Genomic DNA, 24,686 nt, shown 5'->3' on the forward strand with positions numbered 1-24,686 from the left:
AAGCGAGAATTACGCAAACTGTATTCATTCAGTGTTTCGTAATACGGACACTTAGCGACTTCCAACAAGCATAATTTCAAACCTTTCCTAAACTTTTCTCTCTTGCATGTTTAAGTAAAATATGTAACAACTAAATCATGTATAAAGTAATCAGACATTTGAAGCTGTTTTACGCATGGTAATTCGTTTCCTTCAGGTCTCGGGGATTAGATTAGGTTAGTTTTTCGTTCCATAGATCCGTGCTAAGGAGATCCTCGTGGATGTGGAACATGTCAAATTTAGTTGGTTCAAATGGCTCTGAGCACTATGGGACTTAACATCTGAGGTCATCAGTCTCCTAGACTTAGAACTACTTAAACCTAACTAACCTAAGGACATCACACACATCCATGTCCGAGGCAGAATTCGAATCTGCGACCGTAGCGGTAGCGCGGTTCCAGACTGAAGCGCCTAGAACCGCTCGGCCACACCGGCCCGCTCAAATTTAGAGGTATTCACTAGTAAGTGCCCGGATACAGTTGATGAGATACTGTACTTTCAGCAAAACAGTACCCACTAACACAAAAAATTCAAAGTGAGAACCCCCAATTACCTGCTCTTTAGAAAAACCACCAATTTCTTGTTACTTCAATTGTAACTGCTTTTAAGTTTCTATGCTGTGGAAAGTATCTATGACGACGACATCCACACACTGGAGTATAGGTAACACTGTACGTTACGTCGTCCGAATGAAATCTGCAGTGAGAAGAACTGCTGTAGCAATATAAAATCATTGCTAGAACGTTCTGAAATTTCTGACACAATAGGTGTTTATCAAAAACTTTCTTGTCGAGTTGTGTCGCATACTAACGACTAACCCCATACTAGGACAAAGAAGAAAACTGCAACAAATAGAAATACATATCACTGCCGTTACAGTTGGAAATGATCCTTGCAAAGTAATTTTGTCAGGAGATGTAACTGTAGAAATGCAACTGTTCAACTGTGGTCTTGGTGTACTATAGCCATGACACCAATCTGTTTGGTGTTGGGCCAAAGCAACAAAAGAGAAGACAAAGTGCTAGCCAGCAGCAGTCCTGTCATATACACAATGCGGCCGCAGCTCAGTGTCTGAGATTCGATGGAACACATATTCTGACTCCACCAGCATCTCTCACCACTGCCACAGTGCTGGCGATAGTTCTTATTGAGAAATAGCGAAAATATCTGCAACAGATTTCCCAGGGTATTAAAACTACTAGTCGACCTAGTAAGCGTACTTGCAGCTTTGCTGTAGAAGGCGATGGTCTTACTGACAGTTAAAAATTTGTCAAGATGTCCCATTCCGGCGCACACTTCGCTGCAGAGTTCTACCCTTGAGAAATGCATGGGAATTTCATCGAATACATGCCGCAACGGTGTCAAACCCATCCACAGCCATCATACGTCGTTTTGGAAGGCAGTGGATATGGCTGCCCTGGCTGTTTCTGCATGGATTGGCCTCGCTTTTCCTGAGTGGTACTAACAAGAATGTCAGAGAATTTCCTCCTTCTCCTCCTCACCACCACCACCATCACCACCACCAAAACCACCACCACCATCCATGTGACATCCACTGCTGGAGAAAGGCCGCCTCCAGATTTTTCCCTTCATTACAGTCTTCCGCTGTCTTCATCCATTTTATTTCTGCGTAATTTATAATGCCATCCACCCGTCTTTCATTCAGTCTGTAACACTCCGGTTTGATCTACTGACTTATCCCGCTCGATCGGGATCTGATAGCAGCCCAAATAGATATTAATTAATGTGACCGCGTACCTAATGGGGCTGGCAATCGGATTGGACTGCTACGGAGATGTTACATTCCATTCTGTTCTTCTCAAATGCTGTAATAATAAAATGTCTGGTGGCAAGAAGAACAACAATACAGCTTCATAAATCAACGACCTATATTCATCACAAAAACACCAAAATAAGGAGACAGCCACTGCCTTCGTCTTACAGAGTTAATAACGGCTAATCTTAGCACAGGCCTCTTTGTTATTCATTATCGTCACACGCAAATTTTAATCACAGTATCCAACACTGCAATCCAATACTGCAATCCAACACTGCAATCCAAATGATGCCGGCGCGGTAGACGCGTAATTACAAATATCGGCACAAAAATATCACTGATCATTCTATTAATTATACTTTTCCACTTTCCCGTATATTTCTAACACAAAGGGGTTAAACCGCGGCGATGGCCACTCCCTTTGTCGGTACGGTCTTGCATTCCAGCAACAGACCTCCACCCGCCTCGGCCCGCAGCGCGTACCACACACTACTGTCTCAACACTCGCTCTCGCTCTCGCAACCCGACACACACTATCGATTGTTTGTCCTGTCGACCTGTGCTGTCGCAAAACTTATAGTAAGGGCCTACGGACCCCTTACAAGTCGTTGCATCGGCCTTTTCATACCTGTTGAAATCCTTTTCATATCTGTTCCTTGGTCCATCCAACAACCAATCATCCTATTACATGTCCCGCGTACCACCAATTTACTCTCACAATCAGTACAAAAAAAAAAAAAAAAAATGGCTCTGAGCACTATGGGACTCAACTTCTGAGGTCATCAGTCCCCTAGAACTTCGAACTACTTAAACCTAACTAACCTAAGGACATCACACACATCCATGCCCGAGGCAGGATTCGAACCTGTGACCGTAGCGGTCTCGCGGTTCCAGATTGTAGCGTCTAGAACCGCACGGCCACTCCGGCCGGCTTACTCTCAGTACACAGTGTATTTATAAATTAGTTATACAAAGTAACCTTTAAAGGTTAAGTAACTTACAGAAATGTTTGACACAGCACTGAATGCAGTCTATCTGCTTACCACTGTTAGTTCCCAACGTCCTCGCTACGTGGCATGTGCGAATAAATTATTCTGACAGTCAAAATGAAGTCGTATCAGAGAGCAGGGTATGCGCAGTGTTGTTTCTGTTAATCCGCTACTACGGTTCAGAGACGATTTTGGACTAAATATCGCTAGCCACAAATACAAACTTTTATTAATTGTTACAATCATTTAACCGAATCTGACGCCGGGTCAGGGTCAATCAGCAGTCACTGACGCAGCAATTGAACAATTTTGGCATAGTAAATTGGTAGTTCGGGTAATTCAAAAAGCCATGCCAGCTTAGAATTGAATATGTCTGGTGTTACCGTGTTACACTGTGAACGCCTGTCATTCAAACGATACAAATTAGAACTGCTGCAATCTTTAAGAGAAAGTGACAAAGAGAAACGAGCTAAGTTTTGTGTAGAGTTAATAAAATTGTGTTCATTGACGAAACCACCTTCCATACCTGCGATATAGCGAATCAGCATAATGTTCGGATATGGAGTGAGAAAAAACCACGTCACGTAATCGAACATGTACGAGACTCCCTAAGGTAAATGTTTGTTTTGCGCTGTAAGCTGTAACAAGATTTACGATCCTTCCTTTGTTGCCAAGTCAGCTGGAACTGGCATATCGTAACCGGACATGCCTGAACAGCACCAAATGCCCTCAAATAAAAAAGGATATTTGCACAGAAAAAATGTTCAAATGTGTGTGAATTCCTAAGGAACCACACTGTTGAGGTCGTCGGTCCGAACCTCCGGTGGGACGGACCGCGTAATCAGTGACATGGCGTCTCTAAACGCGCCTATGGGCACAGTATTTATTTTCCAGCAAGATAGCATGCCACCACAGTCACTTGATTTAAGCTCAATGAACTTTTCTGTATGGGGTTACATTAAGAACAGTGTGTTCTTTCCTCGGCTTCTGGGAAACATCGACTAGGTGTGACAAATAGATAACGTAAGAAGTTGCCACTATACGTCAAGCCTTGCTTCATAGGGTTACACATGGGGCATTTGTCGTGTTACAAAAGATAGCCACATTGAACATTCGTAAATAAAACATTTTAAGATATACTATATTCAGTGCTGTATTAAACATTTCTGTAAGTTATTTCCTTTTTCACAATAAAAGTTACTTTTATATATTTATAAACAAACGGGGACAAACAGTAAGCCCGCATGCCGCCGCCCCCGCCCCTCCGATTCCTTCAAGAATCGAACTCCCATGTAGAAAACAGCTTCCAACGACTGATTTATTTTCATATTAGTCAGTTTGCTAAGTATTAGACGTAAACCATGTAAGCGAGAAGTAGCTCAGATAGAAACTTTCTGCAGGATTAAAACTACGTGCCGGACAGACTCGAGCTTGGGACCTTTCACACTCGCGGACAAGTGCACTACCGACTGAGCTACCCACGGACGACTCACTATCCGTTCTCACAGCTTTACTTCGGCCAGTACCTCGTCACCCACTTTCCAAGACTGGTTGGTTGATTTTTTTTTGGGGGGGGGGTGGGGGGGCAAACAGCGAGGTCATTGGTCGCATCGGGTTAGGGAAAGATAGAGAAAAAAATCGGCCGTGCCCTTTCCAAGAAATCATCCCGCCATTCGCCTGAAGCGACTTAGGGAAATCGCGGAAAACCTAAATCAGAATGGTCGAACGCAGGGCTGAACCGTCGCCCTCCAGAATGCGACTCCTGTGTGCTAACCACTACCCCACCTTTGTCGGTACTTTCCAAGTTTCATATCAGCGCACACTACGCTGCGAAGTTTAGAAAGGGTTGAAATTATACTTAAAGCTTGTTGGAAGTCACTAAGTGCTCTCACTAGACGGATTACCAACAACAATGTCACATGCCCTCACTTCATGAGACGCTGCAGAGAGGTTTTGTATTAAAACCAAGTCACTGCGGCAAATCCTCGTGATCAGAAACTTGACGCCGCCACCTCTTCTCCTCTTGTAGGTCGAATACCTCTCTTTTGTGAGGGGTTTACAAAGAGCGGCCTTAGTAATTAGTAGGCACCCAAATCACAAAGCAAACTCAATGAATTCATTTTCCATAGCAAAGAATATAAATAAGATCTATTGAAAGAAGCAAATCAATGTCGTTAAGTTCTTAATGGAAAAAGGGAAATCAGTAAATCCATATATCTTGACTAAATAATTTCAGCGTTAGTTTGTATTCGCAAAGCAGCGCTTATTCTGCCAGTGATGTAAACATCCGAACAGCTTCAGTCACTGAGGTAAAAAAACTATCAGTGCCATCTATTGGTTCTTTGGTGTATTACGAAACTAACAGCGCCAACTACTGGTTGTTTCGTGTTCGACGCCATCACCAACGTAAACATCAGAACTACTAAGCTCATTAGACTCCCAGAACTTCAAATTACGATATTTTTTCCGTGGTCCGTTTTCGATGAAGTAAAGCCTATAAGCTGCCTCAAGCTACGCTCAAGTTACCTGTGTAATCCCCATGAAAACTCGTGTAGTAGTTTTGGAGATTAGTGTGTTAAAACAGACAATCAGATATATACGACGGTTTTAGATCATTTAAATTACGATACCTTTTTTGCGGTGATCCCATTTTGATTAAATAAACCTATACATTGCCCAGGCTACGCTAAAATTACCTCTGAAATTCCCATAAAAACTGACTAGTAGTTTTGGATATTAGCGTGTTCAAATAGGCATAGAGACCAAGGTTTTAAACTAGTCTTGTTGTATTCTGCCACAATCCCTACATCACTCGCAATCAATTTTTGGTAAGTATTTTCAATGTACAGACACGACGGTTGATACAGTTTTATTATCAGTACAGGTATAGACACAGGTTGTGTCTGAAATTTTAGCGATATGTTTTTCGTTGAATTTTCTCTTACCCGGTACTAATGTTTTGGTCAGTCTTCAGTAGAAAATTTGAACTAGGAAATGACAATACAATCATCATAGGGGAACTAACTGCAATCGTGGAAGCTGTTCTTCCTATTCAATATACTAAAGAAAGAAATAATATTATCTTTCACATCCTGTATCAGCTCTTGCCTTGCTAAAGAACAACAACGCCGGAAAAATGAGTCAGCCCATAGCACACTGAATAGAAGTGCTGGGAGAAATATAAATCAATAAACGGCAAGTCAAAATGTGTTGGATAGAAGGTCACTGTGGGATGAAAGGAAACGAAATTTCAGACAGGCATGGCAAATAGGCAGTATATGACGATATTCTACAAATACATAAGCGACTAACAAGAAATGAATGAAATACGGAATGGGCACAATCCTCGAAATCAAGAGGCTGTCTTTATGCCAGTACCGTATATCACCAGAAATACCAAGCAAACCTTGGTACGCAAAGGGCTATTATGACAGAAAGTTTGTAGCCGCTATTGTACAACTGATCTTCAATCATGCATGATTCCGAATTCACGCCGTTGAGTCACCGCTTTGTGAATGCTGATTCACCGACGATGTGAACCACTTGTTTGGGTGCGACAATCGAAGAGAACAATCCGTACCACTGATTCGGCGTCGATGGCGCTAAAATCTTGTTTTCCAGCTTCTGAACTGACGCTCCTGGCGACAAGCGAATACGGGGTGTACAAGGAGCTCTTTCCCTTTCTGTCCGCACAGATACGTAATATAATTATATGCATTCAGATGAAGTAGCGTTAAACTAAGAGAGAAGGAAATTGTGAACTTCAATTTGCCTCTTAATTTACACGAGCTGATACAGTTAACTATAACTCACTTTTCTAGGAACTACACCGAGCAGCCAAAGAAACTGGTACACCTGCCCAGTATCGTGAAGGTCCCCAGTGAGTACGCAGAAGTGCCGCAACATGACGTGGCATGGACTCGACTAACGTCTGAAGTAATGCTGGAGGAAATTGTCACCGTGAATCCTGCAGGGCTGTCCATAAATCCGTAAGAGTACGACGGGGTGCTGAACAGCACGTTGCAAGGCATTCCAGATATGCTCAATAATGTCTGGGGAGTTTGTTGGCCATCGGAAGTGTTTAAACTCAGAAGAGTGTTCCTGGAGCCACTTTTTAGCAATTCTGGACGTGATGGGTGTCGCATTGTCCTGTTGGATTGCCCAAGTCCGTCGGAATGCACAATGGACACGAATGGATGCTGGTAATCATACAGGATGCTTACGAACGGGTCACCTGTCAAGAGTCCACGTATCACGTGTCCTGTACCACTCCAACTGCACACACCCCACACTATTACAGAGCATCAACCAGCTTGAACAGTCCCCTGCTGACATGTAGGGTCCATGGATTCATGAGGCTGTCTCCATACTCGTACACGTCCATCCACTCGAAACAATTTGAAAAGACACTCGTCCGACCAGGCAACATGTTTCCAGTCATCAAAAGTCCGATGTTGGTGTTGACGGGCCCAGGCGAGGCGTAAAGCTTTGTGACGTGCAGTCTTCAAGGGTACACGACAGGGCCTTCGGCTCCGGAAGACCATATCGATGATGTTTCGCTGAATGGTTCGCACGCTGACACTCGTCGATGGTCCAGCACTGAAATCTACAGTAATTTGCGGAAGGGTTGCACTTCTGTGACGTTGAACGATTCTCTTCAGTCGTCGTTGGTCCCGTTCTTGCAGGATCTTTCCCCAGCCGCAGCGATGTAGGAGATTTGATGGTTTACCGGATTCCTGATATTCACGGTACACTCGTGAAATGGTCGTAGGAGAAAATCTCCACTTAATCGCTACCTCGGAGATGCTGTGTCCCATCGCTCGCGTGCCGACTACAACACCACGTTCAAACTCACTGAAATCTTGATAACCTGCCATCGCAGTAGCAGTAACCGATCTAACAACTGCGCCAGACACTTGCCTTATAGAGGCATTGTCGACCGCAGCGCCATATTCTGCCTGTTTAAATATCTCTGTATTTGAATACGCATGCCTATACCAGTTTCTTTGGCGCTTCGGTGTATAAAACAAGTACATTGGTATTACTTTTATCAGTAATGTAAATCTATTAATTATCTAATTATCTAGTTATGTAGAATGTACCGAAATACCATTTTTATCTCTATTTTGTTTTAACTGACCTAACACATACCACATAGCCTTTAATTCTGTATCTCTCCCCGCCTCCCCCCCCCCCCCCTCTTCCCCCTTGCGGACGCCTATGGCTAAGGCCAGAAACAAACAATAACGGCCTGATAGAACAATATATAATTTATTAAACTGAATGAAATCCCACATGTGTGTATACTTTATGGAACAAAAGGACGTAAAAATTGTCCATGTTTGAGAAATATATGTCCCACAACGGGATTCTTTCGCAAAGAGAAGAGTCAAAGACATTGTCATGATGGTTACGATAATTGACAACCAGTGCAACCACTGCTCTTTCCCCTGACTTAAATCCCATCCAGCACATGTGCAATGTGTTGCGGAGTCGTATAGCAACACGTCCACTTGCATCAACCACCATCTAGCAGTCGTCAATGGACTAGCGTTCAGGAGGACGTCGGTTCAGATGCAGATTTTCTGTGGCTTCCCTAAATCGCTTGTAGCAAATACCGGGATGGCTCATTTGCAAGAGCACAGTGACTTCCTTCTGCAACCCAAGATTACGCTCTGTCACTAATGACCTCATCGTCGACAGGATGTTAAGCATAATTTCCTTCCTTCCACTGCTCCCTAAATTTCAATTTCATAGTTTTATTACTGGAAATAGTACATAAAATTCACTGATGTGCAAAACTTAAGGACGAAAGTAGCTTTTACATGATATGTCACTGCTACGTTACATAGTTCGATGAAACTTGGACCATACATAGAAAGAACTGTTGCGCCGTAATAGAAAAGATAAAAGAAAGAAATACGCAATGAGACGAACAAAAATGACACTGTTACTCAAAGACAAAAATTACAATGAAGTAATCGCGATTTATTGTGGTCCCCTGGACGCAACGCGCTCACACGCTGGTCACGATGTTGGTTAGTTCTTGTGGTAGGCCGTTCCATTCCTAAACCAACGTGGTTGACAACTGCTGGAGGGTTGTTGATCAGCATAGACGCGCTGCAATACGTCTCACCAACGCAGCCCATGCATGCTTAATGAGATTTAAGTCGGGGGGAACAGGGAGGCCAGTCCATTACCTGCACATCCTCTCGCCTCCAGGTCCTCATCCTCCTCCTGCGCTGTTCGATAAGATGGGGCATCGTAATCCACGAAAAAGGAAGTCAGGGCAGAATGCAACCCTGAAAAGACGCACATGGGAAGGACTACAGTGTCACAATAACGTTGACCGGTGAGTGTACCGTGTACAAGGATGTGAAGGTCAGTACGCCCACGCAACATTATGCCTACTCACCGTAACAAGTGGACCAGCAAAATGATGAAGTTCGACAACGTTGGGCGTACCGTCATATGGCGAGATGTGGGAACTCGTGATGCACCCAGTAACATTGTCACACATGATCTATTTGGTGGGGCAGGTGTTGTGGTGTGGAGATACATAATGTTGCATTGGCCTACTGACAAACAAATCTTTGAAAAAGGTGCATTCGTCGGTCAATGTCATTCTGTACTTCTTTCCCACGTGCGTCTTTTCAGGGGTACATTCGACCTTCATTTTAATGGATGACACTACGCGACCATATTGAACAGCCAGGTGGAGAAGTTCTTGGGACAAGAGGATATTCGAATGGAATGGCCTCCCATTTCGCTTGACTTAAATGCCATCGAGTATGTGTGGAATGTGATGGGGAGTCGTATAGCAACAAACACGTCCTCATGCACCAATGACCATACAGCAGTTGTCATCTGCGCTGATGGAGGAATGAAACGACCTGCCACAACTACTCCTTCCTACATGGAAGCACGTTGCACATACATCCATTAAGAACCATACCCTCCTTTTTTAATGTGTGAGGAACCAACATAAATGGCACTGCGTGATTAGTGTATTTGAATAAAAGTGCCATTTCTGTTCATCTCTTTGGATATTTCTTTCGGTTATCTTCTGTTATACTGTAGCAGTTCTTTCTATGTATGGTCCAAGCAATTTGGCAGTGACACATCATGCAAAAGTTACTTTCGCCCTTACGTTTTGCACACCAATGCACATAAAGTATTCAGAGTCTGCCAATTATCTTGACCACCCCAAATAACTTTTTACACAAAAACAAATTAAAAATGTTTCAAGCAAATAGCAATGGTGTCCTTCCCGGTGCTGAGCCGAGCTGTTCCATTTCATGTGCAATATTTCGACAATCGACCCAGTCTTCTTCCTTGGGTTGGTCGTCAAAATATTGTGCGCGAAATGGAACAGCTCGGCTCAGCATCTGTAAACACACAATTAGTCAACCACACTGAGAAAACCTGAAAGATTAACAAGCAAGTGCTGTATAGCTACCAGGGGGAGTTAACCAGCACAACTGCCTTTCCTGTAACTTTCCTCAGTGTGTCTTTTTTCAACAGAAGCCTATATTTCTCATTCGGTAATCCACTTCTTCTCTTCAAGACCTGTTGGGATAATACCAAGTCAATTCAAAGCAGCACTCAATCCGGCCCACCCAGAGTTCTTTCAGATTTGGAGCATTCAGTGATCCAAATGAGAGATGAAAAACTATCAATTTGCAGAGGCATTTGACAACTGTGAATAAAGTTAGAGGTCTGCAAAGTTTGGAAATTATGTAAAATTCACTTCCATCTGTCTCAACATAAATGAATATAGCACTGGTCCTAATCCATATACGGCCATGAAACCTGTACAACTGAAAAGCTAATGAGTAGAGCTTTATACTGATAAGCAATATGCCAGGTTTCTAAGAATTGTTATACCCAGTTCCATTGACCTTAACCTTTAACCTTGAATAGCTCAAAATACACACTTTTAACTCTTTTGGGAAAAAAAACAATATATTGTGTAGCCCCAATATGCTACTATGAACATGGTAAAAGTCAAGACTGTACACCAAAGGCACCATGACCAAAACATTAATACAGAAAGCAATTACGTAACCGGGTTTTCTTCCAGAAGAGCAAACAACACCAGTCACTATTTTTCTGACAAATTGATGATAGTTTCTTACTATGAACAGCCAATGGAGAAGATTTTTATGTCAGCCAGTTGTAATTAGCTTATTTCATGGTGTGGCTGCAGTGTACATGCGCTGTGAAGTAGTATTTAGTAGTAGTTTGTAAAAAATCGGTTTCAAGTCAAAATGTACTGGTGCACTCAATTTCAAGTAGAAGAGTACAGAAGAATTTGAGGTAAGGATGGTAAACAAGTGTCCTAATGTATTGCTAGATGGGAAAATATGCAGTATATGTAGTAAGCAAATATCACAAAACCCATAAACCCGTGCAAGTCCGGCGTTATCTGTGCTAGGTACTTCCAGAGATGATATTAAGTGAAAATGAAAGAACATCAGATGTGGCATTGGATTCTTTAACTACTAGCCTCCAGTTTTTAGGTGAGTCTCCTATGAAGAAAAAGAGGTTTCAGCATGAGAAAAATAACCCAAAGCAAAAACTGAAAAAGGTTGCCTCTGTGTAAAAATTGAAAAAGGTTGCTCTGTGTTGGAATGTGCCTGCGTGGCGTAACTGGAAAAAGAAGAGGGTGAAAAAAATGAAGAAAGAGAAATCGTAGCCCAGCTGAAGGATAAGTTTCACAATACATTGTGTATGTGTGACAAAACACAAATTTTGATAGTACTTCCAAAGAACTGGAGTATAATGAAAACAATGAAAGTATTTTCTACTTCAGATTACATGGTGTGAAGAGCAAAACAGTTAGAAGCAGAACATGAAAGATCAGCAACACCAAATCCAAAGGTAGGTAAGGTATGTTGTAAAAACTGTTCAACGTGTACTTAGTTTCCACTGTGAACATAATGTAAGCCGTCGGATGCCAGGAAGAAAAGACTAAGGTATGTGTCTGTGAAAGAAATTGGAATTAGAGTACGTTAGCAGAAGCAGCCATGGTTAGACGTTCTTAAGGAATTGTATGCATTTTTCAAAGATACACAATCAGATGTAAATATCGATTCTCAATTTTTTTTCCTCTCCCGAATCTGGGGGAGACGGGCGGACTACTCAGAGAACTGCTCTGTTGGGCCCAACGTTCAATCAAAATTTTGTGTGTTACTGCTAAAGCACTGTGTTCTTGCCTATGCCAGTGGAATCCATGCTGTTTGTTTATGAGTCTCACGCCAGAATTTTAAGTTAATGGTTGAAGGGTTAAATTAAATGAACTAATGAAGCGTGAAGAACACACATTACCATCATAAAAGCACTGTGTAGCATTTGATTCATGCAATGCACTTTCAATATGTTTCTTAGGCACACACTCCTATTCTTCAAGTCCGACAAGGTTGACTGACTACTGTTTGAACTGTTTGGTGCGAACTGCACTGATGAAATTCCAAATAGGTGTTGATTCGCCGCAGGCGTTGCAGTTCTAGAGACTATAACAAAATCAACAGACGATTTTTTTTTGCATCGAGTTTCCAACAGCTCCTACCACTATCACGTATCACACAGCAGCAGTCACAGATTTTTAAAATCACTAAAGCAAATAAATGTCATGTTGTTTGTGATTTTGTAGAGAATTACTCCTTTGCCAATCAGGATGAAGTACAGGGACTTCACTGGAATAATTCACAGCTTACAACTCATCCGTTGGTTGCTTACAACAGAGGCGCAAATACTAATTAAGTATGCCATGTGTCATATGTGGAAATATCTGATTGCCTTCAGCATGATCAGTGTGAGTGCGAGTGTGTGTGTGTGTGTGTGTGTGTGTGTGTGTGTGTGTGTGTGTTTGTCTGTGTTCTTTCCAGCACAATTTCATCAATTTCTTAAAATGTCACTTTCCAATTACAAAGCACATTTGCTATTTTTCGGATGGATGGGCTACCCAATGATAAAACAGAAAGTATTTCGTGAATCTGTCCTACCACCAGGAAGATTATGATTGGTATTTTTTTGCTACAGCACATGTTAAGGACCTAGAGATGAGGTTGCTGGGGCTGTAAAGAGAATAGCCACACTTGCCAGCCTCAAGCGACCTTATGAAAACCATATTTTGACACAATGACAGTTGTTTCAGTAGGCAAAGAAAACATTCGTCTTCGAATATAAACAGTTTTCCATCATGACTAAGATACTGCCAAGCTGAAGCAATATTTCACGAATAAAAGTACGATTCCAGATACCCATAAGCTTCGTTCTGTAATGCCGACTACTGAAGGTAAGGTAAAAACAAAGGCATGTTCTGCTTCTTTACTGAGCAGTGTGATACCTCCTCTGGGAGCCACCTTCACTGACTCCAGCGACCCAGGAGAAAGCCTGCCAGACACCATGCGGCGAGCACCCCAGACGTGGACACTGGAGCCATTCTACAACCGCACAGGTAGGCGGCAGGATGCCCATGCGTCGCTTGAGAATGGACACGTTGCAAAGATCCTGGCGGACAAAGAGAAGCACGCCGAAAACCGAGGGATTCCTGCAGTCATTGGGACGAAACGTCAAGAATGCAGATGTAAACGCATATGAATTTTTCTGGCCTGGCAGCAGCCGCTTTATCTGCCTTAGAAAGCGAGAACGTTATCAACAAGTCCAGCACCCCATAGGCACTGAGAGGAGGGTACACAAAGCGCGAAGAATTCACACACGGAAGCATATGAAGAAGTCAGCCTGTTGTTTTCTATATAGCAAGGACATTCCTTGTAAACCACGGACGCCAGCAGACTCTAATATGAAGCCCAAAAATGAGCCTGTCCAGACCTCACACAGAGATAGCGGTTACAAAGAAGTGTTTCGTGGCTGCTTTTACAACAGCTGCGGTATGCAGAAAAACGTCGGAAGACTGCCACCAACGCTGGTGAAACCGTAAAAAAGACGTCAATTCCCGAGTCACACACCAGCCAACGCAAGATAGGAAATTTCCACCCTGTACAGAGAAGAGTGGTCATGAAACGGCGATCAGTCATTGGGCGGAACTGCAAACTGAGTCCGCCAATGACAAGGAGAAAATTTCGAGAAATCGTTCGCTGAAAGATGATGAGGAGTGAAGGGGGACACTCGGTCAGATAGTGCGAAAGCAACCAACATCCGCTTTCAGACACCGCGATACTGGCCACGCAACCCAAAACAGGCAGACAACGTGGAGATGTACCTGACGCAAACTGGAAAGACACACTCTCTCCCTACATAACATCTGGTGAACATTAACAATTTAATTGGAGACTTGTGAAACCTGATGTAACCACTTTTTGTTGCCTTTTCATTGGAAGCTACACTGAAAATGGCTCATAGTACCACTACTGTAATATAAATCGTACTCTGATACAACATAACTGATGAATTGTTTTTTTTTTAATAATTTGTGTTTCATAGTTAACATCTTTCGCATTTTGATAGTGTACTGATACTGACAAATTTTTGAGTTAGATGTCTTTGATGTGCCATGTTGATATTTACTATGTTTACAGTAGCATAATGGAGCAATGCAATATTTTTTAAAAATTAAAGATGGTGTATTTTGAGATATTGAAAATCAAAGAAGGTTAAGGTCAATGATCTTGGATGTAAAAGTTCTTAGAAACCCTCCATGCTGCATATCTGCGTAAAGCTCTGATCATTAGCTTTTCAATTAGACAAGTTTCGTTGCTGTATCTGGATTAAAATATTTTTTGTTGAGACAGACGCACTTAAATTTCGCACAACTTCCAAACCTGTAATTTTCTTCACAATTGACATGTACCTGTTCAAACTGGTAGTATTCTATCTCTTATCTGGATCACTGAATGCACCAAATTTGAAATAAATCAGAGATGGTCAGGTTGAAAATGTTACTTTTCGTCGTTGAATTGACATGGAATTACCTGTTGAGAAACGAATTACAGTGTACCGTTTATGCAAACACAGCGTTATTAAAACACAACACAAAACTGACTGTCTCTCTTGCACTAGCACACATTGCAAGTACCTGGTGTAGTTCCACTTTTTGCCGGCCGGGGTGGCCGAGCGGTTCTAGGCGCTTCAGACTGGAACCGCGCAACCGCTACGGTCGTAGGTTCGAATCCTGCCTTGAGCATGGATGTGTGTGATGTCCTCAGGTTAGTTAGGTTTAAGTAGTTCTAAGTTCTAGGGGACTGATGACTTTAGCAGTTTAAGTCAGTGCTCAGAGCCAGTTCCACTTTTTGGAGTAAACAGTAAACAAATGGGAACAAGGAAAATACACACTAGTCATTCAGTCACCCATCTTCAGTTAAAGGTTTGTGGGAGTACGATGTACACCAAGAAAGAGCAGATAAAAGTACTGGCCACGTATAGAGAATGTAAATTAGTAGAACAGTAACTGCAATAACATTTTCTTGTTTACAATATTGGTAAATGTAGTACGACAGATGAGAAACATTTTTACCTTCTCTTCCTCTGTGGACACTGCATTCACATAAACTAAAAACTGTTGACTGCATCAACAATGTCAATTTTCCTTGTGTTTCCATTTGTTTACCGTCAACTCCAGCAAACGGACGAGTTGTGTTTCCCTGGGCACCTGTTCTGTGAGCTAGTGGTAGAGTCGGCGCAGAATAACGTGGCCAATTGATCCACAGTTGGCTCGGCACGCCTGTGGAGAGTGGTTATGGTGGGGGTTATGGGCGTGGGCAGGCGCTCTAGAGAAAATGTCGAGTGCTGAAAGGGAAGTGCCGTTCTAAACTGAAGCCTATGCTCACATTTTTTGTAAATAGGAAGTGGAGCTCTTCCACCCCCACACACGAGTGATGACCATTCATAGAGATCCGTCTCGTCTGCTTTGATTAGTATCTAAAACGAATTTCGCTGAAAATGGAGCGATTTATTCTCGCCTGGCTTGTTAAACATTTGTAACTTTCAGAGAAGCGTCATGGGTCGCGAAATTTCTCTTCTTTCCATGTCAGAATTTTCTTCTTTTGCCAAAACACGGTGGTGTTTGCACAGTGTCACCTCACTAACATGTTGTGCAGACCCAATTGCGAGAGAATTCTGAAAAAGTGGTTTATTAAGTGAGAAACTAAGGGAAATGAAGATCAGTAGTTTCACTGCAAACTTTTTTTGAATTTCGTGCACTGTCTTACTTCCACGTATATATCGCAATAACTATGACCATTAACGAAATGATGGGCACATCATCATGAACCTGACATATAAAGCTATAAGTCAGGAGTGGGCAATTGTTTTGGTTCGGGGGCCACATTATAGACACAGAGGTTAGCGGAGGACCGCACCTTATAAACCTCTCATTTCTAATGCCGTATATAATGTGTGTGTGTGTGTGTGTGTGTGTGTGTGTGTGTGTGTGTGTGTTTGTGCAGTATTCCCAAAATTTTTATGAAAATGCAAGTTTTCTTTATTTCTAATCACATATCACAAACAGAGTTGCAATTTCGGGTGTAGCAGTAAGAGCGTTAAAATGCATTGATTAGTTAGCTTTACATTTCATAAAAGGTATCATAAAAATCATTAGATATAAATGGAAGAGTCGGAAGCAAAGGGGTATAAGTATACTTCTTATAATTTTGATAAGACTAAAGTCACTTGTACCCCTTTCCTTCTGACATCCTCAAATAAGATAGTTGTGTTCAATTTCATTTAGTTTGCTAATTTAGTATCATCTCCAAGTACATTAAATTTTAAAACAAGTTTAATGGGACAAATGCATCCTATCACAATTTTGCACAATTTTTTTGAAATCAGGAGTCAGACTGCTAGTTGATATTCTCATCACAGCCTGCAAATTACTGTCTGTTAAACAGCTTCGGCATTTGCTCTTCTTGATTTTCAAGCAAGAAAAACCTTGTTCACAAATATACGTCAATCCAAATATGGAGAACAATATGCCCGCAAATTTCTTGATAGATGGAAATTTTTCAGCTGACAATGATTTATAAAAGTCAACTAAAGTTACAGCATTAAACATTTCTTTCACTGCGTGATCTGCCAGCGTGTTAATCAGTTCAAGTTGCAGCTCCTGTGGTGCAGTGTCAATATCAGCCGTGATGGGATACGATAAAACATTAAATTGAGGCTCAATTTTCTTAAAATCCTGAAATCTTGTAGTAAACTCAGCCTCTAAGCTCTGCAGATAATCCTTAATCTTAGCTGAAACACTTCCAGGTACTTTCTGTTCCCCTAGTAAAGGGAAATGACAAAATTTGCCTTCATATGCTTGCCTTGCAAACAGACCTAGTTTTGTTTTAAATGCTTTGACATGTGTCCACATTTCATGAGCAAACAACCCTTATCCCTGCAAAGTCACATTCAGCTCATTCAGTTTTTCAAAAATATCAGCTGCAAACATCATCTCATATCTCCACTCTTCACATTCTATTTTTGCAACAAAATCATGAGATATCTCCTTAGTGTCCAGAAATAAAATAATTTCATTCTGTAATGCCCAGACTCTTTTTAATACTTTGCTCGACCTCAACCACCTCACACGGTTATGGTAAATTACATCTTCATGTTCTGCCCCCACCTCCTCAAGAAGAGATTTGAACTGTCTTTGATGGAGTGCCCTTGCTCTGATTGTGTTCACAACAGGATCTACCACATGCTTTAAGTCTCGTGCAGTCTTGCAGAGGCTTTGCTGATGTAAAACAAAATGAAAATCCAAAATATCACTGGCTGTGTCTTCGGCTTGTAACTTGATTTTTAAAAGTTTCACCATACCTAAAATGCTTACCATTTTGTTTCAGGATAAGCCACTTGTTTCCACACAATTAACAATACATTCTAACAAGTCCTGACTAGTGGTTCTATCTTTCATGGATACTATACCAAGTAATTCCTCGGTGATGACGAAATGTTCATTAATTCCACGGATAATGATGAGTACTTGTGCAGTGTCTTTAATATCTGTGCTTTCGTCCATTGCCAGTGAAAACCAAACAAAATCTTCGCTCACAGTCTTTAGCTGGTCTACAAGTTCGTCACTAATTGAATCAATGCGTCGCGCTATAGTCCACCTTGACAACGAAATGCTCTCAAATTTGGTTTTAATCTCAGGACACAATACACTTGCACACTCTACCATGCACTGTTTAATAAACTCGCAATCCGAAAAAGGTTTTTTTCGTTTAGCAAGGTTATGGGCGACCATGAAACTTGCTTCTGTAGCACTATTTTGAAGCGGTGTTTGCTTCGTAAATAACGCTTGTTGCTTCTTCAAGCGTTTCACGACCTCCGCTGCTTTTTCCTTCGTTCTACATCTGAAAGTTTGCAGCCAAAGTCACTGTGTTTTGTTTGGTGATGTCGTTTCAGATTGTACTCCTTGAATACGGCAACTGTTTCATGGCATAGTAAGCATGCGGCTTTATTTCCTGCATCAATAAAGAAATATTTAGTCGTCCAGTCTTCATTAAACAGACGGCACTTATCACCGACTTTACGCTTCTTCTTAGGAGTCATGATTACACCAACTATATATATATATATATATATATATATATATATATATATATATATATATATATACGTTGTACACGTTGTACTGCTGCACAGCCAAAACACAAGTAAACCACCCGAAAAAGAAGAAAATTCCTCTGCATGTCGTACTAATCACTCGGCGCGGGAGAAATACAGCGCTACCATCAGCCACCGCGTGGAGCATAAATTTGCGCCAATAGCAGGATGCACAGTGCTTTTTTCCGTGCCCTTGGTGGCTGATGGTAGTGCTCCCATAATCCACCGCGCCAACACGCAGCTAGGTTGGTTGCGTGACTGTAGAGACATCTGTCGGTAGTACGCACTACCAAGTAGCGCAGACGCTAGCGGATTTTTTTAGTCTCGCGGGGAAGGGAAATTTTGTTTTTCCTATGAACCATGGACCTTGCCGTTGGTGGGGAGGCTTGCGTGCCTCAGCGATACAGATGGCCGTACCGTAGGTGCAACCACAACGGAGGGGTATCTATTGAGAGGCCAGACAAACATGTGGTTCCTGAAGAGGGGCAGCAGCATTTTCAGTAGTTGCAGGGGCAACAGTCTGGATGATTGACTGATCTGGCCTTGTAACATTAACCAAAACGGCCTTGCTGTGCTGGTACTGCGAACGGCTGAAAGCAAGGGGAAACTACAGCCGTAATTTCTCCCCATGACATGCAGCTTTACTGTATGATTAAATGATGATGGCGTCCTCTTGGGTAAAATATTCCGGAGGTAAAATAGTCCCCCATTCGGATCTCCGGGCGGGGACTACTCAAGAGGACGTCGTTATCAGGAGAAAGAAAACTGGCATTCTACGGATCGGAGCGTGGAATGTCAGATCCCTTAATCGGGCAGGTAGGTTAGAAAATTTAAAAAGGGAAATGGATACGTTAAAGTTAGATATAGTGGGAATTAGTGAAGTTCGGTGGCAGGAGGAACAAGACTTTTGGTCAGGTGATTACAGGGTTATAAATACAAAATCAAATAGGGGTAATGCAGGAGTAGGTTTAATAATGAATAAAAAAATAGGAGTGCGGGTTAGCTACTACAAACAGCATAGTGAACGCATTATTGTGGCCAAGATAGACACAAAGCCCATGCCTACTACAGTAGTACAAGTTTATATGCCAACTAGCTCCGCAGATGATGAAGAAATAGATGAAATGTATGACGAGATAAAAGAAATTATTCAGGTAGTGAAGGGAGACGAAAATTTAATAGTCATGGGTGACTGGAATTCGTCAGTAGGAAAACGGAGAGAAGGAAACATAGTAGGTGAATATGGATTGGGGGGAAGAAATGAAAGAGGAAGCCGCCTTGTAGAATTTTGCACAGAGCATAACTTAATCATAGCTAACACTTGGTTCAAGAATCATGAAAGAAGGTTGTATACCTGGAAGAATCCTGGAGATACTAAAAGGTATCAGATAGATTACATAATGGTAAGACAGAGATTTAGGAACCACGTTTTAAATTGTAAGACATTTCCAGGGGCAGATGTGGATTCTGACCACAATCTATTGGTTATGAACTGCAGATTGAAACTGAAGAAACTGCAAAAAAACAGGAATTTAAGGAGATGGGTCCTGGATAAACTGAAAGAACCAGAGGTTGTACAGAGTTTCAAGGACAGCATAAGGGAACAATTGACAGGAATGGGGGAAAGAAATACAGTAGAAGAAGAATGGGTAGCTTTGAGGGATGAAGTAGTGAAGGCAGCAGAGGATCAAGTAGGTAAAAAGACGAGGGCTAGTAGAAATCCTTGGATAACAGACGAAATATTGAATTTAATTGATGAAAGGAGAAAATATAAAAAAGCAGTAAATGAAGCAGGCAAAAAGGAATACAAACGTCTCAAAAATGAGATCGACAGGAAGTGCAAAATGGCTAAGCAGGGATGGCTAGAGGACATATGTAGGGATGTAGAGGCTTATCTCACTAGGGGTAAGATAGATACTGCCTACAGGAAAATTAAAGAGACCTTTGGAGAGAAGAGAACCACTTGTATGAATATCAAGAGCTCAGATGGCAACCCAGTTCTAAGCAAAGAAGGGAAGGCAGAAAGGTGGAAGGAGTATATAGAGGGTTTATACAAGGGTGATGTACTTGAGGACAATATAATGGAAATGGAAGAAGATGTAGATGAAGATGAAATGGGAGATAAGATACTGCGTGAAGAGTTTGACAGAGCACTGAAAGACCTGAGTCGAAACAAGGCCCCGGGAGTAGACAACATTCCATTAGAACTACTGATGGCCTTGGGAGAGCCAGTCATGACAAAACTCTACCATCTGGGGAGCAAGATGTATGAGACAGGCGAAATACCCACAGACTTCAAGAAGAATATAATAATTCCAATCCCAAAGAAAGCAGGTGTTGACAGATGTGAAAATTACCGAACTATCAGTTTAATAAGTCACAGCTGCAAAATACTAACGCGAATTCTTTACAGACGAATGGAAAAACTGGTAGAAGCGGACCTCGGGGAAGATCAGTTTGGATTCCGCAGAAATGTTGGAACACGTGAGGCAATACTAACCTTACGACTTATCTTAGAAGAAAGATTGAGAAAAGGCAAACCTACGTTTCTAGCATTTGTAGACTTAGAGAAAGCTTTTGACAACGTTAACTGGAATACTCTCTTTCAAATTCTGAAGGTGGCAGGGGTAAAATACAGGGAGCGAAAGGCTATTTACAATTTGTACAGAAACCAGATGGCAGTTATAAGAGTCGAGGGGCATGAAAGGGAAGCAGTGGTTGGGAAAGGAGTGAGACAGGGTTGTAGCCTCTCCCCGATGTTATTCAATCTGTATATTGAGCAAGCAGTAAAGGAAACAAAAGAAAAATTCGGAGTAGGTATTAAAATTCATGGAGAAGAAGTAAAAACTTTGAGGTTTGCCGATGACATTGTAATTCTGTCAGAGACAGCAAAGGACTTGGAAGAGCAGTTGAACGGAATGGACAGTGTCTTGAAAGGAGGATATAAGATGAACATCAACAAAAGCAAAACGAGGATAATGGAATGTAGTCAAATTAAATCGGGTGATGCTGAGGGTATTAGATTAGGAAATGAGACACTTAAAGTAGTAAAGGAGATTTGCTATTTAGAGAGTAAAATAACTGATGATGGTCGAAGTAGAGAGGATATAAAATGTAGACTGGCAATGGCAAGGAAAGCGTTTGTGAAGAAGAGAAATTTGTTAACATCGAGTATAGATTTAAGTGTCAGGAAGTCGTTTCTGAAAGTATTTGTATGGAGTGTAGGCATGAATGGAAGTGAAACATGGATGATAACCAGCTTGGACAAGAAGAGAATAGAAGCTTTCGAAATGTGGTGCTACAGAACAATGCTGAAGATAAGGTGGGTAGATCACGTAACTAATGAGGAGGTATTGAATAGGATTGGGGAGAAGAGAAGTTTGTGGCACAACTTGACTAGAAGAAGGGATCGGTTGGTAGGACATGTTTTTAGGCATCAAGGGATCACAAATTTAGCATTGGAGGGCAGCGTGGAGGGTAAAAATCGTAGAGGGAGACCAAGAGATCAATACACTAAGCAGATTCAGAAGGATGTAGGTTGCAGTAGGTACTGGGAGACGAAGAAGCTTGCACAGGATAGAGTAGCATGGAGAGCTGCATCAAACCAGTCTCAGGACTGAAGACCACAACAACAATGATTTTTATAAATGTCTTGGCGGACCACACAAAATCCCTCCGCGGGCCACATGTGGCCCGCAGGCCGCTATTTGCCCACCCCTGCTATAAGTGATGCAAAAATGACCTTTTTTACCGAATAGTTTCCATAAAATCGTTCGAGAAAGATTGAAGGATATGCGCCTCAACTTCGTAATCGCTGACCGGCTGAAAGGTGGCAGACGCTGTCATTCTCCCCTACCGAACAAACGAACTCATGCAACGCTTTGGACGAAAATTGGTCACTACGCCTCGGCCAACGTATCCTGCGCGGACTGTAGCAGTTGATTCCATATTTCTGCGTTTCCGGAAAGCTTTTTACATCGTTCCTCACATTCAACTTCTAATCAAATTGCGTGCCTATAGAATGGAGTATCGTCTCACTTGTGCGACTGAATTTATGATACACACGAGGTATGAATTAAAAAACGCCTTCAGTCACAATTTTTCGTGTTTTATTTAGTACAGGATGCATTTCGGAGCCTGTGGGTCCATCTTCAGGTGTAATTCGTATTAATACATGATACATTTGTTCTCTTGAATGAGATGAAATGCATTTCATCTCATTCAAGAGAACAAGTAAATAATGATGAAATACATTTCATCTCATTCAAGAGAACAAATATATCGTGTATTAAAACGAATTACACCTGGAGATGGACCCACAGGGTCCGAAATGCACCGTGTACTAAGTAAAACAGGAAAAATCGTGACTGAAGGCGTTTTTCAACTCATACCTCGAGTGTATTGAGTATAGTCACGTTTGAAGCTGAAAAATATGGGTAAAAGTAAATTGAATTTATGATTACCTGTCAGAGGAGCCATAGTTCGCAATCACGGACGGAAAGTCATCGAGTAAAATAGGAGTAATGTCTTGTATTTCTTAAGAAAGTGTTACAGGCCCTCTGCTGTTCCTAATCTGTATAAATGATCTAGCAGACAACTTATGCAGCCCTCTTAAATTGCTTGCAGATGATGCTGTCATTTACCGTCTAGTAGGGTCATGAAAGACTGCAAAATGATTTAGGTAAGATAACCGTATGGTGAGAAAAGAGGCAATTGACTCTAAATAATGGAAAGTGTAAGGTCATCCAAATGTGTACTAAAAGGAATCTGTTAAACTTTGGTTACGCGATAAATCAGACAAATCTAAAGGCTGTCAGTTCAGCTATACACCCAGGTAATAAAAATAGAAAACGTTGTGGGAAGACGAACCAAACGCTGCGTTTTTTGGCGGAACACATAGAAGATGCAACAGGTCTACGAAAGAGACTGCCTACACTCCACTATCCGCGCTCTTCTGGAATACTGCTGCGCGGGTTGGGACCCGTAGCAGATAGTATAGCGAAACAGAGGAGCAAGTGCCATGGATATGATACGCGAATTGGAAGGGCGAAAATCAGAACAAAGGCGTTTTTCAAATTCGTCAAGATCTTTTCAAGAAACTTCAATTGCTAATTTAATCCTCTGAATGCGAAAATATCGTCAGAATAAAATAAGAGAGATTAGAATTCGTACGGAAAGATTTAAGTGCTCATTACTCCTGAGCGCTATTTGAGAATGGAACGATAGAGAAATAGTCTGAAAGCGGTTTGATGAACCCTCTGCTAGGTACTTACGTGTAAACTGCAAAGTAGACTAGTGGATGTAGATGTAGTAGTAGTAGTAGTAGTAGTAGTAGTATTCATCTGTAGATCACTTTTACAAGAATATTGGACATACAGTGGTATTCCAATTTAAGAACAAAATTCATTTACAAGGTGGTCAGAAACAGCCTGACAAGCTTGTAACAGTGCTGCACGGGAGGTTGCGCTGAGAAATAATTGATAACAAGAAAATTCGATACGTTGTGCCGTTTACAAGTTATTTAGAAGTGAAATTAGCCAATCAAGTCTACGCGTGCACAAATTCAAGCGAACTGCTAGAGGTGGTGTCGCCAAATGTTTTTTTTTTTTTTTTTTTTGTTTGGTTTCCTCACATAGAACAACCGTAGCATTTGCTCATCTAGTTTAAATTTTTTCGCTTCCAAGAAAGGCACATTTTGACTGGTAATGAGCATAGACCCACAGATGTCTACACATTGCCGCATTATAGCGCGTGCAAGTGCTTGAACTGACTAACCTGAATGGTAAATACCTCAGAAACGAAACGACGCAACGTATGATTTTTTTCCCTTAATAATTATTTCTCAGCAAAGACTCCCCTGCAACACCATTACATGATTTTCAGACTGTTTCTGACCACCCTGTATTTACATACTTACAGATCTAGTTTGACAAGGACCTGCCTAATTAGAAGAGCGCTTTAGCGGCCAATTTCCTGTGATTCAGGGAGGTGAGCCAGTCCCAGACAGAATCCACGTAGCGGGCGGATTAACGACGAGGGCTGGTAAGCCGACCAGCCTGAATGTGATCTTTAGGCGGGTTTCCACGCCTACCTCGGTAAATACAGGACTGGTACCCACGCCTCACCTCAGTTATCCGCTACACAGACATATAGAAACCGTTCCCACATTTGATAGGAGATTTACACTAGACACAGACAAGTGGTGTACACAAAATCCGTACTAAGGGGAGTGGTGGCTTTTGGAAGAGCATCTGATCATCAACTGTCAAGTAACGTTGCTTCAACCCATATAACAATACCGCCCCATATGAAAATGGGTCAAG

At 41.8% G+C, this 24,686-nt stretch overlaps 1 protein-coding gene across 2 annotated transcripts in view; it reads left to right on the plus strand.

The window, feature by feature from the left end:
* LOC124719071 (protein FAM133-like) overlaps window positions 1-24,686 on the plus strand; it is a 173,521-nt gene that overhangs the window by 60,283 nt on the left and 88,552 nt on the right. The gene's annotated exons all lie outside the window — the stretch shown is intronic.

Source organism: Schistocerca piceifrons, chromosome 10, assembly GCF_021461385.2.
Source record: "Schistocerca piceifrons isolate TAMUIC-IGC-003096 chromosome 10, iqSchPice1.1, whole genome shotgun sequence".
NCBI classification, from domain to species: domain Eukaryota; kingdom Metazoa; phylum Arthropoda; class Insecta; order Orthoptera; family Acrididae; genus Schistocerca; species Schistocerca piceifrons.